Source organism: Oncorhynchus mykiss, chromosome 15 (genome assembly GCF_013265735.2).
Source record: "Oncorhynchus mykiss isolate Arlee chromosome 15, USDA_OmykA_1.1, whole genome shotgun sequence".
Taxonomy (NCBI): Eukaryota; Metazoa; Chordata; class Actinopteri; order Salmoniformes; family Salmonidae; genus Oncorhynchus; species Oncorhynchus mykiss.
Genome location: NC_048579.1, coordinates 29908436 through 29922129, shown reverse-complemented (window position 1 = coordinate 29922129; position 13694 = coordinate 29908436). Strand labels below are relative to the sequence as shown.

The following is a 13694-nucleotide window of genomic DNA, read 5'->3' as shown; positions in this document are numbered from 1 at the left end:
CACTTGATATGTACCTTTTGATGAACATTTGCTGGCTATTATGTTTCTTTCTCCTGACTTGAACTTTATAAGTACGTAAATACATTCATGTTTTTGGTCTGGGATGAGAGAAAAGCATGTGCCAACAGAGCTGCCCCAGTGCCAAATCCATAGTGGGACACACACACACACACACACACACAGACAACTGCTCCCCGGGTGGTGATGACGGAGACTTTAAGGCAGCCACCAGCACCTCTGATTCAAACCATTTCAGTTGAATGCGTTCAGTTGTGCAACTGACTAGGTATCCCCCCTTTCCCTTTCATCCCGAGCTGATTCTACTACCTCATCCCATTGATATGGCAGAGTAATAGAATATTGTTTGCCGAGCAGCTGAATACATTTGTGTCTATTGGGTTTACTAAATCCAGTCTAAATCCTGGGGCGCGTCCTAAATGGCACCCTAGTCCCTACATAGTGCACTACTATTTACCAAAGCCGTATTGGCCTTGGTCAAAGGTAGTGAGTAAGGTGCCATTTGGGATGCACCCCAGATCCTGATTCGTCTTCAGACATTGTTGTCCTGCCTGAACAGCAACAGAGCAATATGTCAGGGATAGAGTGGGGATAATTATACACACAAGCTGTATTTCATACAAATGTGATCAAAGCTTCAAGACAATAACAATCAGCACTTGACAACATCATTCATCAATTGTTTGCTATGTCACTTTGACCAGTTAGCATTCCTGTTACGCAATTGTAATTAAACTGACGACTTACAATATACACTGAATAAAAATATAAACGCAACATTTCAATTTCAAAGATTTTAGTGAGTTACATTGCCTCAGGTGGATGCAGAAATTCTTCGGTTGTGCAAACCCACAATTTCATCAGCTGTCCAGGTGGCTGGTCTCAGACGATCCTGCAGGTGAAGAATGATGGACATTCCTGCAGTCAGCATGCCAATTCCACACTCCCTCAAAACTTGAGACATTTGTGGCATTGTCTTGTGTGAAAACTGCACATTAGGGAGTGTCTTTTTATTTTCCCCAGCACAAGGTGCACCTGTGTAATGATCATGCTTTTTAATCAGCTTCATGATATGCCACACATGTAAGGTGGATGGATTATCTTGGCAAAGGAGAAAAGCTTACTAACCGGGATGTAAACACATTTGTGCACAACATTTCAGAGAAATAAGCATTTTGTGCGAAAGAACATTTCTGGGATTTTTTATTTCAACCCATGAAACATGGGACCAACACTTATGTTACTTACAATTCTAACAGTTTTATTGGAGAGGTTTTGGGAGTAAAACTACCAGTGGAAGTCCCCCTGTGTGTGTGTGTGTGTGTGTGTCATGAGTTCAGTCACGTGTTCTACTGGGAACTTGTGTGAGCCACTCCTCCCCCTTAGTTTGTGGTGCTGCTGTCTTCTGGCTGCTGTTCCCACCAAGAAGCTGCTGCTCTTAGGCTTGGCCAAGAGCCTCCACCCTGCTCTCTCGCTCTCCCTCTCCATCTCTCTCTTCTCTTCTCTCCCTCCCTCCCTCCCTCCCTCCCTTCCTCCCTCTCTCCCTCTCTCCTTTTCTCTCTCCCATATCTCTCTCTGGCTCTTTCTCCCCATATCTCCCTCTCGCTCTCTCTCACACTCTCCCTCTCCCCATATATCTCTTTCCATCTCTCTCTCTTCTCTCCCTCTCTCTCTCTCTCTGGGCAGCCAGTGAGGGATCTTAAAATCAATAAGCCATGAAGATACTGACGGAGGCTCTTATTTACATCGCCTGTGAACGTGCTGCGGTTTCTCTCTCCCTCTTCCTCTCTAGCTTTTTCTCTTTCTCTCCCTTAAATGCCTCACATTTTACAGGGCCAGAGGCTATGTTCATCTGTCAGATGCACAGTTTGCCTAATAAAGACGAACACAACAAACACCCAGTGATAAAACATGCAGACAAATTGTTCCACTAGCAGACAAAATAGTTGACATGACTCTCTTTTACAGCCCCTGAAGAACATCAATACTTTAGTTCCCCATTGAATTTAAGGGACTGAATCTTTCCGGAAACATAGATTTACTATGTATGTCTTCACTCCTTTTGTACTAAACATCAACCCAATTACGGCCAAAATAAAGCCAAATACCTGTACTGTAGAACATTGTCTACACGATCCCGTTTGTGGTTCATGTCCATAAATGTTTCTCTAGGCCTGTTGTAGCACAGGAGGAATATGCCATAAGGCCACATGGGGGCCTCAGAGACAGGCCATGGGAAGAGGCTGCTGGACTGCGTCTGTTTTAGTGTTATACAGAGCCTGTAGCCTTGTATAGTTCAGAAGATGGCTTTGTGAAAACAGCAGGCATGAAATCTTCCAAATACTGAGTTTGTATTAAGATAAGATCACTTATTGGTCAATTGCATCCAAGGTCCAACCGAAAATAAACTTTTGCTTTTAACCCAACCTATCAAAAAGACATACATACGCATGCAACTCAGTTTATTAGGTACACCACTCCGTTCACGAAAATGGTTCGCTCCTACAGACAGTGAGTCATGGCTTGCTTTATAAAGCAGGCAGACAGGCATCAAGGCATTCAGTTACTGTTTGATTGAATGTTAAAATGGCCAAAATTGGGTGACCTAAGCAACATTGAGCGTGGTATGATCGTCGTTGCCAGGTGCGCCGGTTCCAGTATCTCAGAAACAGACTGCCTCCTGGGCTTTTCACGCACGATAGTGTCTAGGGTTTACCGAGAATGGCGTGATAAACAAAAAACATCCAGTCAGTGGCAGTCATGTGGGTGAAAACAGCTCATTGATGAGAGGCTGAAGGAGAATGGCAAGAATCATGCAAAGCTAACAGGCGGGCCACAAACAGGCAAATAACAGTCTCAGAACGCACAACTGGTCGGATGGGCTATTGCAGCAGACGACCACACCAGGTTCCACTCCTGTCAGCTAAAAACAAGAAGAAGTAGCTCCAGTTTGCACGCTATCACCAACACTGGACAATTGAGGAGTGGAAAAACATTGCCTGGTCCGAAGAATCCCGGTTCCTGTTGCGTCATGCTGATGGCAGAGTCGGGATTTGGCGTAAGCAGAATGAGTCCGTGGCCCCATTCTGCTTGGCGTCAACCATACAAGCTGGTGGTGGTGGTGTAATGGTGTGGGGAATGTTTTCCTGGCACACGTTGATACCAATTGAGTAACATTTCATGCCTGAAGAATTCAGATTGTTCTGGAGGCAAAGAGGTTGCCGACCCGGTACTAGATGGGTGTACCTAATAAACTGAGTGTATACATACATGTTTTTGGAGAAGTGCCACACTGGGCGACCGTGGAGCTGTTGTTGTGGGGGGTTAAATGCCGTGCACAAGGACATGGCAGGCAATGGCATTTAGGATTTGATACCATCAACCCTCTGCATGCCTGGTTGTGTGTGGGTTTTGCAGGTTTAAGAATATTATTTTGGTCAATTAAGCCAGGCAAGCTCAATCAAGCCTAGATTAAGTATTTGAAATGTCTTAACATTTGAAGGGAATCCAGATCTGGAAAAGAGAGCCACACCAAACCACCCTGCCTCTGTCGAGGTTCCCTTACTGCTTATCATTTCACAACATCTTCGGACTGTTTTGTGGCATTGATTGTGAAGGAACTTTCTCAATTTGGGTGATATTGTGAATGATTCATTCGTTGGTATTTTGAAGCGATACATTCTGTTATTATGAATTTCCCTTTTCCAAATTGTACGGGAATCTTCTTGACATAACCAACATCTTGAACTCATAATTGGGGATGGGATCTCATCAAATGAAGGCTATGCCTGCGTCCCAATTTCCAAATGGCACACTATTTCCTACATAGTGCAGTAGGCTCCGTGCAGGGCTCTGGTCAAAAATAGTGCACTATATAGGGAATAGGGTGCAATTTGGGACACACACAATGACTTAATTCCTGGATGGCTGTGGTATTTTACTGTCCTCTGAATGAACCGGATCATTCACCAGCAACAACAACTTTTAGTGTCGGCATCCTCCAGTTTAGATTTAGGAGGCTTATTACAGTACAGCGATATTAATTCAAGAATGATTCACTACAATGCATTTTTTTTTTAAACTTTCAGTGGTAACCTTGTTTTAAGAGTAAACCTTGTGGGTAAGAGGGATTTGAAGTGTATACCTTGGCTTAGACTTAGACTATTGACATGCTTTTGATCTTGCCCATTATCTACATCTACAGGTGATCATTTGTGACGCTAGGCAATTAGACATCAAATCACACAAGGGGTCCCTCAGAGCTCTATTCTGAGTCCACTCCGGTCCTCTCCAGTATTTACATGCTGCCATCTGAGGCCGTCTTTGGTGACTCATCGTTCCACCGTGTTGACGTGAGGATGAGCTGAGGACGAGCGAGGTGTGACTGTGTTAAGATTAATAGTCTCCGACTGTCTTAGGGGTCATCTGGAGTCTCCATTCATCCTCCTGTCACTGAATGAGATGGCAGACACGAGGGTTGCATCCCGAATGGCACCCTATTCCCTATTTAGTGCACTACTTTTGACCCGGGCCAATGGGGCTCTGGTCAAAAGTAGTGCACTATATAGGGAATAAGGTGCCATTTGAGATGCTGTCCTAGTGTCTGCCATCTCGTTCAGCGACAGACAATAGGCCTATATGTATGGAGCACAATAATAATAATATCCCCAAATAATAGCCGAATAGCTTAACATTGTTCTCTGTTTATGTACAATACCCAGAGAAAGAGAACTGTTCACAGACGAGTGTTGGAGTTAATATTGTTGTTTCTGAAGTTTGCCATGATATTATTCTCTGGGTATTATGATTGTTGCGATGAAGATGACAGTGTTACTGTATCCCCCGGGCAAGCAGGAGCCACATAGAGAGCTGAGCAGCTGGAAAAAGAATATATTCTATATGACAGAAATTGTAATAATGCAGTCAAAATCCCGCAAACATATTTGTGTGTGTTTGTGTGCAGGTGCATGTTATGTTCGCTTTGTGCCGGACTCTGAAACAGGAAGCAGTAAAGGGGGAAGTGTATTGTAATCCATCATGACTCATGGTTTTGTTTGGGCTGGGGTAACTGGGCTGGAATGTGAGAGAAACTATCCCCTAGGGCTGCGAAAACACACAACCAACACACAACCTCCATCAGCCCCACTGGAGAGGAACAGCACCCTGCCTGGCTGCATCTCCCTGCCCCCAACACATGCACGCACGCGCGCGCGCACACACACACACACACACACACACACACACACACACACACACACACACACACACACACACACACACACACACACACACACACACACACACACACACACACACACACACACACACACACACACACACACACACACACACACACACACACACACACACACACACACACACACACACACACACACACTCCCTGTCTCCCCACCTGCACCTCAAATCAGGCTTTAGCTCAGATCACTTGGAAGGTCAATGTCCTTTAGAGCTCTATCTTTCTCCTCCATCCTGTTATGACTCTCTTGGGAAATGGTCAGGCTTGATCATTTAAAGGTGCAATGTATAGGTTTAAGTACACCTTTGTGTGTTTTGGAAATCCACCATTTACATTTCACGATCGATCTGACTGGAAATGCCTCATAAAGTAACGATAATCTTCACTGACCACTTAGACCAAGTTAATAGATAACTTGCTTGATGAGTTCATTTCAACTGGCTTTAAGCCAACTTCAAGATTTGTGTGATGGGAGCCAGGTTGTGTAATCTGCTTTTCTTGTGGTATGCCCAATAACACACAAGAGTTTTTCACATGTTTCCCAACTTCACAATAATATAAAGCCTTTGTATTGTATTAAAACTCCCTCAAATAAACGCATTCCACTTAGAACTGATGAGATGTTTGTGCCCGTCACTGTATAACAGTAAAAGAGTCCAGTGTGGCATTGAGCCCAGCGCCTATAGTGCCAGTTATTATGCAGGTGCCCCATCCTGCTCCTAATAACAGTCTAGAGATGGAACGACCGTTTAATTACACAAATACCACAGAGGCACTCAGACCCTTCTTAACAACCCACCTCCCGCCCCCCTCCTCCTCCCCTACTAAAACCTCTGACTCCATATCTCCAGGGCCGAGCTCCAACAAGTCAATGAGTAACCCCGCCTTCCCCCTCCCCCTCTCTGCCTCCCTTCCCTGTTGTAGCATACCGCACATGAGTGATTTTGACCTTTACGTACCAATAGCCCCACTTCCCTCTTCAGTGTTTCCCCTCTATTAATTTAGCAGCGGCAGAGGACTAAAATGACTTAAACCAGATATAAAGTATGTAGAAAAGATCATGTAGCTATACATTTTTTAATAAGATCATCTTTGAGAACTAACAATCACCAAAATAAAAACTAGACAGAAAATGTTCTCTCTACTGCATGGCAAAATGTGTACAATTACAGGAAATTTGCTATAAACAACATGGTGAATGGTTCTCTAAAAAAATGTTGGTTGGAGACAGCGCCACTGGCTACCAAGCCTCCACCCACCGCAGCTGGAAAAAATCCTAGGGGAAACACTTCTCTTTTCTCTCCCTGTTATCCCCTATACCAACAAACCTGTAGGACTTACCTATTCTGTATCCAAGGGTTGTGTCCCAAATGGCACCTTAATTCCTATGGGCCCTCAAAAGTAGTACACTATATCGGGAATCGGGTGCCATTTGTGACACATTTTAAGTCTGTACTGTGACCCCACCCCACCCCAAATAGAATAACACAACCTTAAAATTGGTACATTTCAATTTATACATCAACAAATAACATTCAATTCGTAACATTTTGATCTCTTATCAAAATAAAAAGAAACCAATAAATACATTTACTCAAATAAATTGTATTTTTGAAATTATCTTTCTCAAAAATGTTTTAATATTGTCGCATACAATATACAGTTGAAGTCGAAAGTTAACATACACCTTAGCCAAATACATTTAAATTCAGTTATTCACAATTCCTGACATTTAATCCTAGTAAAAATTCCCTGTCTTAGGTCAGTTGGGATCACCACTTTATTTTAAGAATGTTAAATGTCAGAATAATAATTGAGAAAATGATTTATTTCAGCTTTTATTTATTTCAGCACATTTCCAGTGGGTTAGAAGTTTACATACACTCAATTAGTATTTGGTAGCATTGCCTTTAAATTGTTTAACTTGGGTCAAACGTTTCTGGTAGCCTTCCACAAGCTTCCCACAATAAGTTGGGTGAATTTTGGCCCATTCCCCCTGACAGAGCTGGTGTAACTGAGTCAGGTTTGTAGGCCTCCTTGCTCGCACATGCTTTTTCAGTTCTGCCCACAAATTTGCTATAGGATTGAGGTCAGGGCTTTGTGATGGCCACTCCAATACCTTGACTATGTTGTCCTTAAGCCGTTTTGCCACAAATTTGGAAGTATGCTTGGGGTCATTGTCCATTTGGAAGACCCATTTTTCAAAATATTTGTTTATTTATTTCACCTTAATTTAACCAGGTAAACTAGTTGAGAACAAGTTTTCATTTACAACTGCGACCTGGCCAAGATAAAGCAAAGCAGTGTGACAGAAACAACACAGAGTTACACATGGAATAAACAAGCGTACAGTCAATAACACAATAGAAAGAAAAAAAACTCTATATACAGTGTGTGCAAATGGCATGAGGTAAGGCAATAAATAGGCCATAGTAGCAAAGTAATTACAATTAGCAGATTAACACTGGAGTGATAGATGAGCAGATGATGATGTGCAAGCAGTGATACTGGTGTTCAAAAGAGCAGAAATGTAAATAAAAACAATATGGGGATGAGGTAGGTAGATTAGGTGGGCTTTTTACAGATGGACTATGTACAGCTGCAGCGCTCGGTTAGCCGCTCAGATAGCTGATGTTTAAAGTTAGTGAGGGAAATGTAAATCTCCAGCTTCAGCGATTTTTGCAATTCGTTCCAGTCACTGGCAGCAGAGAACTGGAAGGAAAGGCAGCCAAAGGAGGTGTTGGCTTTGGGGATGACCAATGAGAAATACCTGCTGGAGCGCGTGCTACGGGTGATGTTGTTATCGTGACCAGTGAGCTGAGATAAGGCAGAGCTTTACCTAGCATAGACTTATAGATTACCTGGAGCCAGTGGGTCTGGCAACGAATATGTAGCGAGGGCCAGCTGACTAGAGCATACAGGTCGCAGTGGTGGGTGGTATAAGGCGCTTTGGTAACAAAACGGATGGCACTGTGGTAGACTACATCCAATTTGCTGAGTAGAGTATTGGAAGCTATTTTGTAGATGACATCACCGAAGTCGAGGATCGGTAGGATAGTCAGTTTTATTAGGGTAAGTTTGGCGGCGTGAGTGAAGGAGGCTTTGTTGCGGAATAGAAAGCCGATTCTAGATTTGATTTTGGATTGGAGATGTTTGATATGAGTCTGGAAGGAGAGTTTACAGTCTAGCTAGACACCTATGTATTTATAGTTGTCCACGTATTCTAGGTCAGAACCGTCCAGAGTAGTGATGCTAGTCGGGCGGACGGGTACGGGCAGCGAACGGTTGAAAAGCATGCATTTGGTTTTGCTAGCGTTTAAGAGCAGTTGGAGGTCAGAGAAGGAGTTTTGTATGGCATTGAAGCTTGTTTGGAGGTTAGTTAACACAGTGTCCAAAGAAGGGCCAGATATATACAGAATGGTGTTGTCTGCGTAGAGGTGGATCAGGGAATCACCCGCAGCAAGAGTGACATCGTTGATATATACAGAGAAAAGAGTTGGCCCGAGAATTGAACCCTGTGGTACCCCCATAGAGACTGCCAGAGGTCCGGACAACAGGCCTTCCGATTTTACACATTGAACTCTGTCTGCGAAGTAGTTGGTAAACCAGGCGAGGCAGTCATTTGAGAAACCAAGGCTATTGAGTCTGCCGATAAGAATACTGTGATTGACAAGAGTCGAAAGCCTTGGCCAGGTCGATGAAGATGGCTGCACAGTACTGTCTTTTATCGATGGCGGTTATGATATCGTTTAGTACCTTGAGAGTGACTGAGGTGCACCCGTGACCAGCTCGGAAACCGGATTGCACAGCGGTGAAGGTACGGTGGGATTCGAAATGGTCAGTGATCTGTTTATTAACTTGGCTTTCGAAGAGGCAGGGCAGGATGGATATAGGTCTGTAACAGTTTGGGTCTAGAGTGTCACCCCCTTTGAAGAGGGGGATGACCGCGGCAGCTTTCCAATCTTTAGGGATCTCGGACGAAACGAAAGAGAGGTTGAACAGACTGGTAATAGGGGTTGCAACAATGGCGGCGGATAATTTTAGAAAGAGAGGGTCCAGATTGTCTAGCCCAGCTGATTTGTGCGAGTCCAGGTTTTGCAGCTCTTTCAGAATATCTGCGATCTGGATTTGGGTGAAGGAGAAGCTGGGGAGGCTCGGGCAAGTAGCTGCGAGGGGTGCACAGCTGTTGGCCGGGGTTGGGGCAGCCAGGAGGAAAGCATGACTAGCCGTAGAGTAATGCTTATTGAAATTTTTGATTATCATTGATTTATCGGTGGTGACCGTGTCACCTAGCCTCACTAGAGTGGTTAGCTGGGAGGAGGTGCTCTTGTTCTCCATGGACATTACAGTGTCCCAAAACTTATTGGAGTTAGTGCAACAGGATTCAAATTTTTGTTTGAAAAAGCTAGCCTTTGCTCTCCTGACTGACTGTGTGTATTGGTTCCTGACTTCCCTGAACAGTTGCATATTGCGGGGACTATTCAATGTTATTGCAGTCCGCCACAGGATGTTTTTGTGCTGGTCAAGGGCAGGCAGTCTTGAGTAAACCAAGGGCTATATCTGTTCTTAGTTCTACATTTTTTGAAAGGGGCATGCTTATTTAAGATGGTGAGGAAATTACCTTTAAAGAACGACCAGGCATCCTTGACTGACGGGATGAGGTCAATATCCGTCCAGGATACCTGGGCCAGGTCGATTAGAAAGGCCTGCTCGCAGAAGTGTTTTAGGGAGCGTTTGACAGTGATGAGGGGTGGTCGTTTGACCGCAGACCCATAGCGAATGCAGGCAATGAGGCAGTGATCGCTGAGATACTGATTAAAAACATGTGTATTTGGAGTGTAATTTGGTTAGGATGATATCTATGAGTGTGCCCATGTTTACAGATTTAGGGTTGTACCTGGTGCTTTCCTTGATAATTTGTGTAGGGCTGCTGGGGTGTTAAGCATATCCCAGTTTAGGTCACCTAACAGAACGAACTCTGAAGATAGATGGGGGGCAATCAATTCACATATGGTGTCCAGGGCACAGCTGAGAGTTGAGGGGGGTCTATAACAGTCGGCAACCGTGAGAGACTTATTTCTGGAGAGATTCATTTTTAAAATCAGAAGCTCGAACTGTTTGGGCATAGACCTGGAATGTATGAAAGAAGTTTGCAAGCTATCTCTGCAGTAGATTGCAACTCCTCCCCCTTTGGCAGTTCTATCTTGACAGAAAATGTTGTAGTTTGGTATGGAAATCTCAGACTTTTTGGCGTTCTTCCTAAGCCAGGATACAGACACGGCAAGGATATCAGGGTTGGAGGAATGTGCTAAAGAAGTGAGTAAAACAAACTTAGAGAGGAGGCTTCTGATGTTAACATGCATGAAACCAAGGCTTTTTCGATTACAGAAGTCAACAAATGAGTGCCTGTGACCAAGCTTTAACTTCCTGACTGATGTCTTGAGATGTTGCTTCAATATATCCACATAATTATCCTTCCTCATTACACCATCTATTTTGTGAAGTGCACCAGTCCCTCCTGCAGCAAAGCACCCCCACAACATGATGCTGCCACCCCTGTGCTTCACGGTTGGGATGGTGTTCTTTGGCTTGCAAGCCTCCCCCTTGCAAGACAGAGGGAAACAATCTCCTTCCTGAGAGGTATGACGGATGCGTGGTCCAATGGTGTTTATACTTGCCTACTATTGTTTGTACCTTCAGGCATTTGGAAATTGCTCCCAAGGTTGAACCACACTTGTGGAGGTCTACAATTTTTGTCTGATTTCTTTTGATTTTTCATGATGTCAAGCAAAGATCCACTGAGTTTGAAGGTAGGCCTTGAAATACATCCACAGGTACACCTCGAATTGACTCAAATGTTGACAATTAGCCTATCAGAAGCTTTTAAATCCATGACATAATTTTCTGGAATTTTCCAAGCTGTTTAAAGGCACAGTCAACTTAGTGTATATAAACTTCTGACCCACAGGAATTGTGATACAGTGAAATAATCTGTCTGTAAACAATTGTTGGAAAAATGACTTGTGTCATGCACAAAGTAGATGTCCTAACCGACTTGCCAAAACTAGTTTATTACCAAGAAATTTGTGGAGTGGTTGAAAAACGAGTTTTAATGACTCCAACCTGTATGTAAACTTCCGACTTGTAAACTTCCGACTTCCACTGTACATACTTCCCCGCGACTCGACCCCGGCTTTGAAGACCCCTGCTTGAGAGGTACAGTATGTGTTATGTCATACTTTCATTCACTTTTTAATCTTTCTAACGACTTGATTGAGAAAGGCTTTCAAACGATGTCTGTCCATAAATGATATGTTATTTAAGGGCTTTGAACATAGACTTATCTTCAAAGAGTACTGCAGCGTACCGTACAATCAGCATTGGGTTAAAGTCAGGATGCCTCGGGGAGCTATCCAATTCACATCGTATTATTAGAGGGTTTTCATTTTAGTCTGAGTGAAGTAGTGCACACACACACACACACACACACACACACACACACACACACACACACACACACACACACACTGAACAAAATCATTGCTTATTTTGGTGGCATTGGTTGACTGTAGCGGATATAAGTGAGTCTGTGTTTATATTTGTTTCTCTATGTATGTCTGCGTCAGAGTTTGGTTTCTACGTTTCACAATAGAAAATGAAGTTGAGCCAAAGGCCCGACGCTGCTTTCGTTCACATCCTTTCCTTCATAAGATTGGACTTTGACGGTATAATCTGGCGTTGTTTCCCTTTATTCACGGCGAAACATCAGTTTTTCTCTTCCTCACATTCTCCTAAGAACGAGGCTTAGGACCGCATCCCAAATGGCAACCTATTCCCCTATGCGTGGACTACTTTTGACGAGGGGAATGGGGGAGTTATTACAAATCACATGGCGACTGCATTTTTGTGTGTGTGTGTGTGTGTGTGTGTGTGGCCGTCTGTTTCTGTGTCCATAGTGCAATATTTTTTTTTATCAGAGCCCTATGTCGGGACTAGGGTGCCATTTAGGAACAGGATTCAGACTGGGTTTAGTAAACCCAATAGACACAAATGTATTCAGCTGCTCAGTAAACAATATTACTCTGACACATCAAGGGGATTAGGTTGTAGAATCAGCTTCGGTGGGTCTGAGTGTGTGTGTGTGTGTGTCTGTTTCTGTGTCTGTCACTGTGTGTGTGCACGCTGACATACATACATACATACATACATACAGTACATTTCTTTAGCATCTCTTCAACTGTTTAAAGAAAAATGTCTGATAAGGTTGTACAAGCATATCATTGCTCGATCTTCATCTTTACCAGTGAACCAACCATTCAATTTCCCCATTTCCCCACCCTATGGAAATAGATCAGTGGTACGGTCCAATCAGATAGGGAACTGGTGGTCCCCTCTTTCCTGTGGAAACAGACCTGGTGGTACAGCCTTTTGGCTACGACTGGCTGCTCTTTCCTCCTCTCATAGTTTGTTGTCTGCCTCCGTTCATCCTGTGCTCACTATAATCCTCTCCACGGTGTTAAGTCTCTCAGCACGCTATGACACGTACAGTACATCAAGCTAACACACTTCTGCTTCACACGCCAGCCACATGCTACACACTGAAACTGAGCACATGCACCATGATATGTGAGTGGTGGGTAGCCTCTGTATCCTGACAGCAGTGTTGTCAGTGATGTCACCGGCTGTTACACCTGTTGTGGCATTACCTTGGTTCGTAGTCATACAGTATGTGAATCATACCGTATGTGAACAAGGTATGTGTGTGTGTGTGTGTGTGTGTGTGTGTGTGTGTGCGTGTGTGTGTGCGTGTGTGTGTGTGCGTGTGTGTGTGCATGTGTGTGTGGGTCTAAATGTGTTGTGAACTGCCTGTAAACGATCAGCCTCACTGTTGACCCTTTAAAAAAAATGTAATCTCCCTCAGGGATTCTGTCACTCTGTCATCTCTTTAGTTAACTTTGTCTTTGTTTTACCACCGTCTCCAGATCAGTTATTTTGTTCTTCCCATTGGAGATCAAGGCATTGAAATGAGGACAGCCTGACCATGGGTCTGTCAGCATCTTGTTTCATACCCATACTGAAGTCTGAGATTGTGTTTATGGTTCTGTCCCAAATGGCACGCTATTTCCTGTATACTGTAGTGCATGACCAATTACCAGAGCCTTATGGACCCTGGTCAAAGGTAGTACACTATATAGGGAATAGGGTGCCAATTGGGATGTATCCTATACCTTAACTCAGGAGAGGAGTTAGTGCTGAGTGTGAGGATGAGCAATGTGTACAGATGTAAAGAACATTTTGTGTAGATTCAGAGGAGAGGGAGGAGAGGGGAGAGGAGAGACGGAGGAGAATGCCCCTCTGAAGCTCTCCTATCCCCAAATGAACTTCTTATGTCTTTTAAAAAATGTATCTCACCTTCACT

At 43.8% G+C, this 13694-nt stretch overlaps 1 protein-coding gene across 1 annotated transcript in view; it reads left to right on the top strand.

The window, feature by feature from the left end:
• Window positions 1-13694, top strand: part of LOC110489970 (sickle tail protein) — a 226542-nt gene that overhangs the window by 32923 nt on the left and 179925 nt on the right. The window lies entirely within an intron of this gene.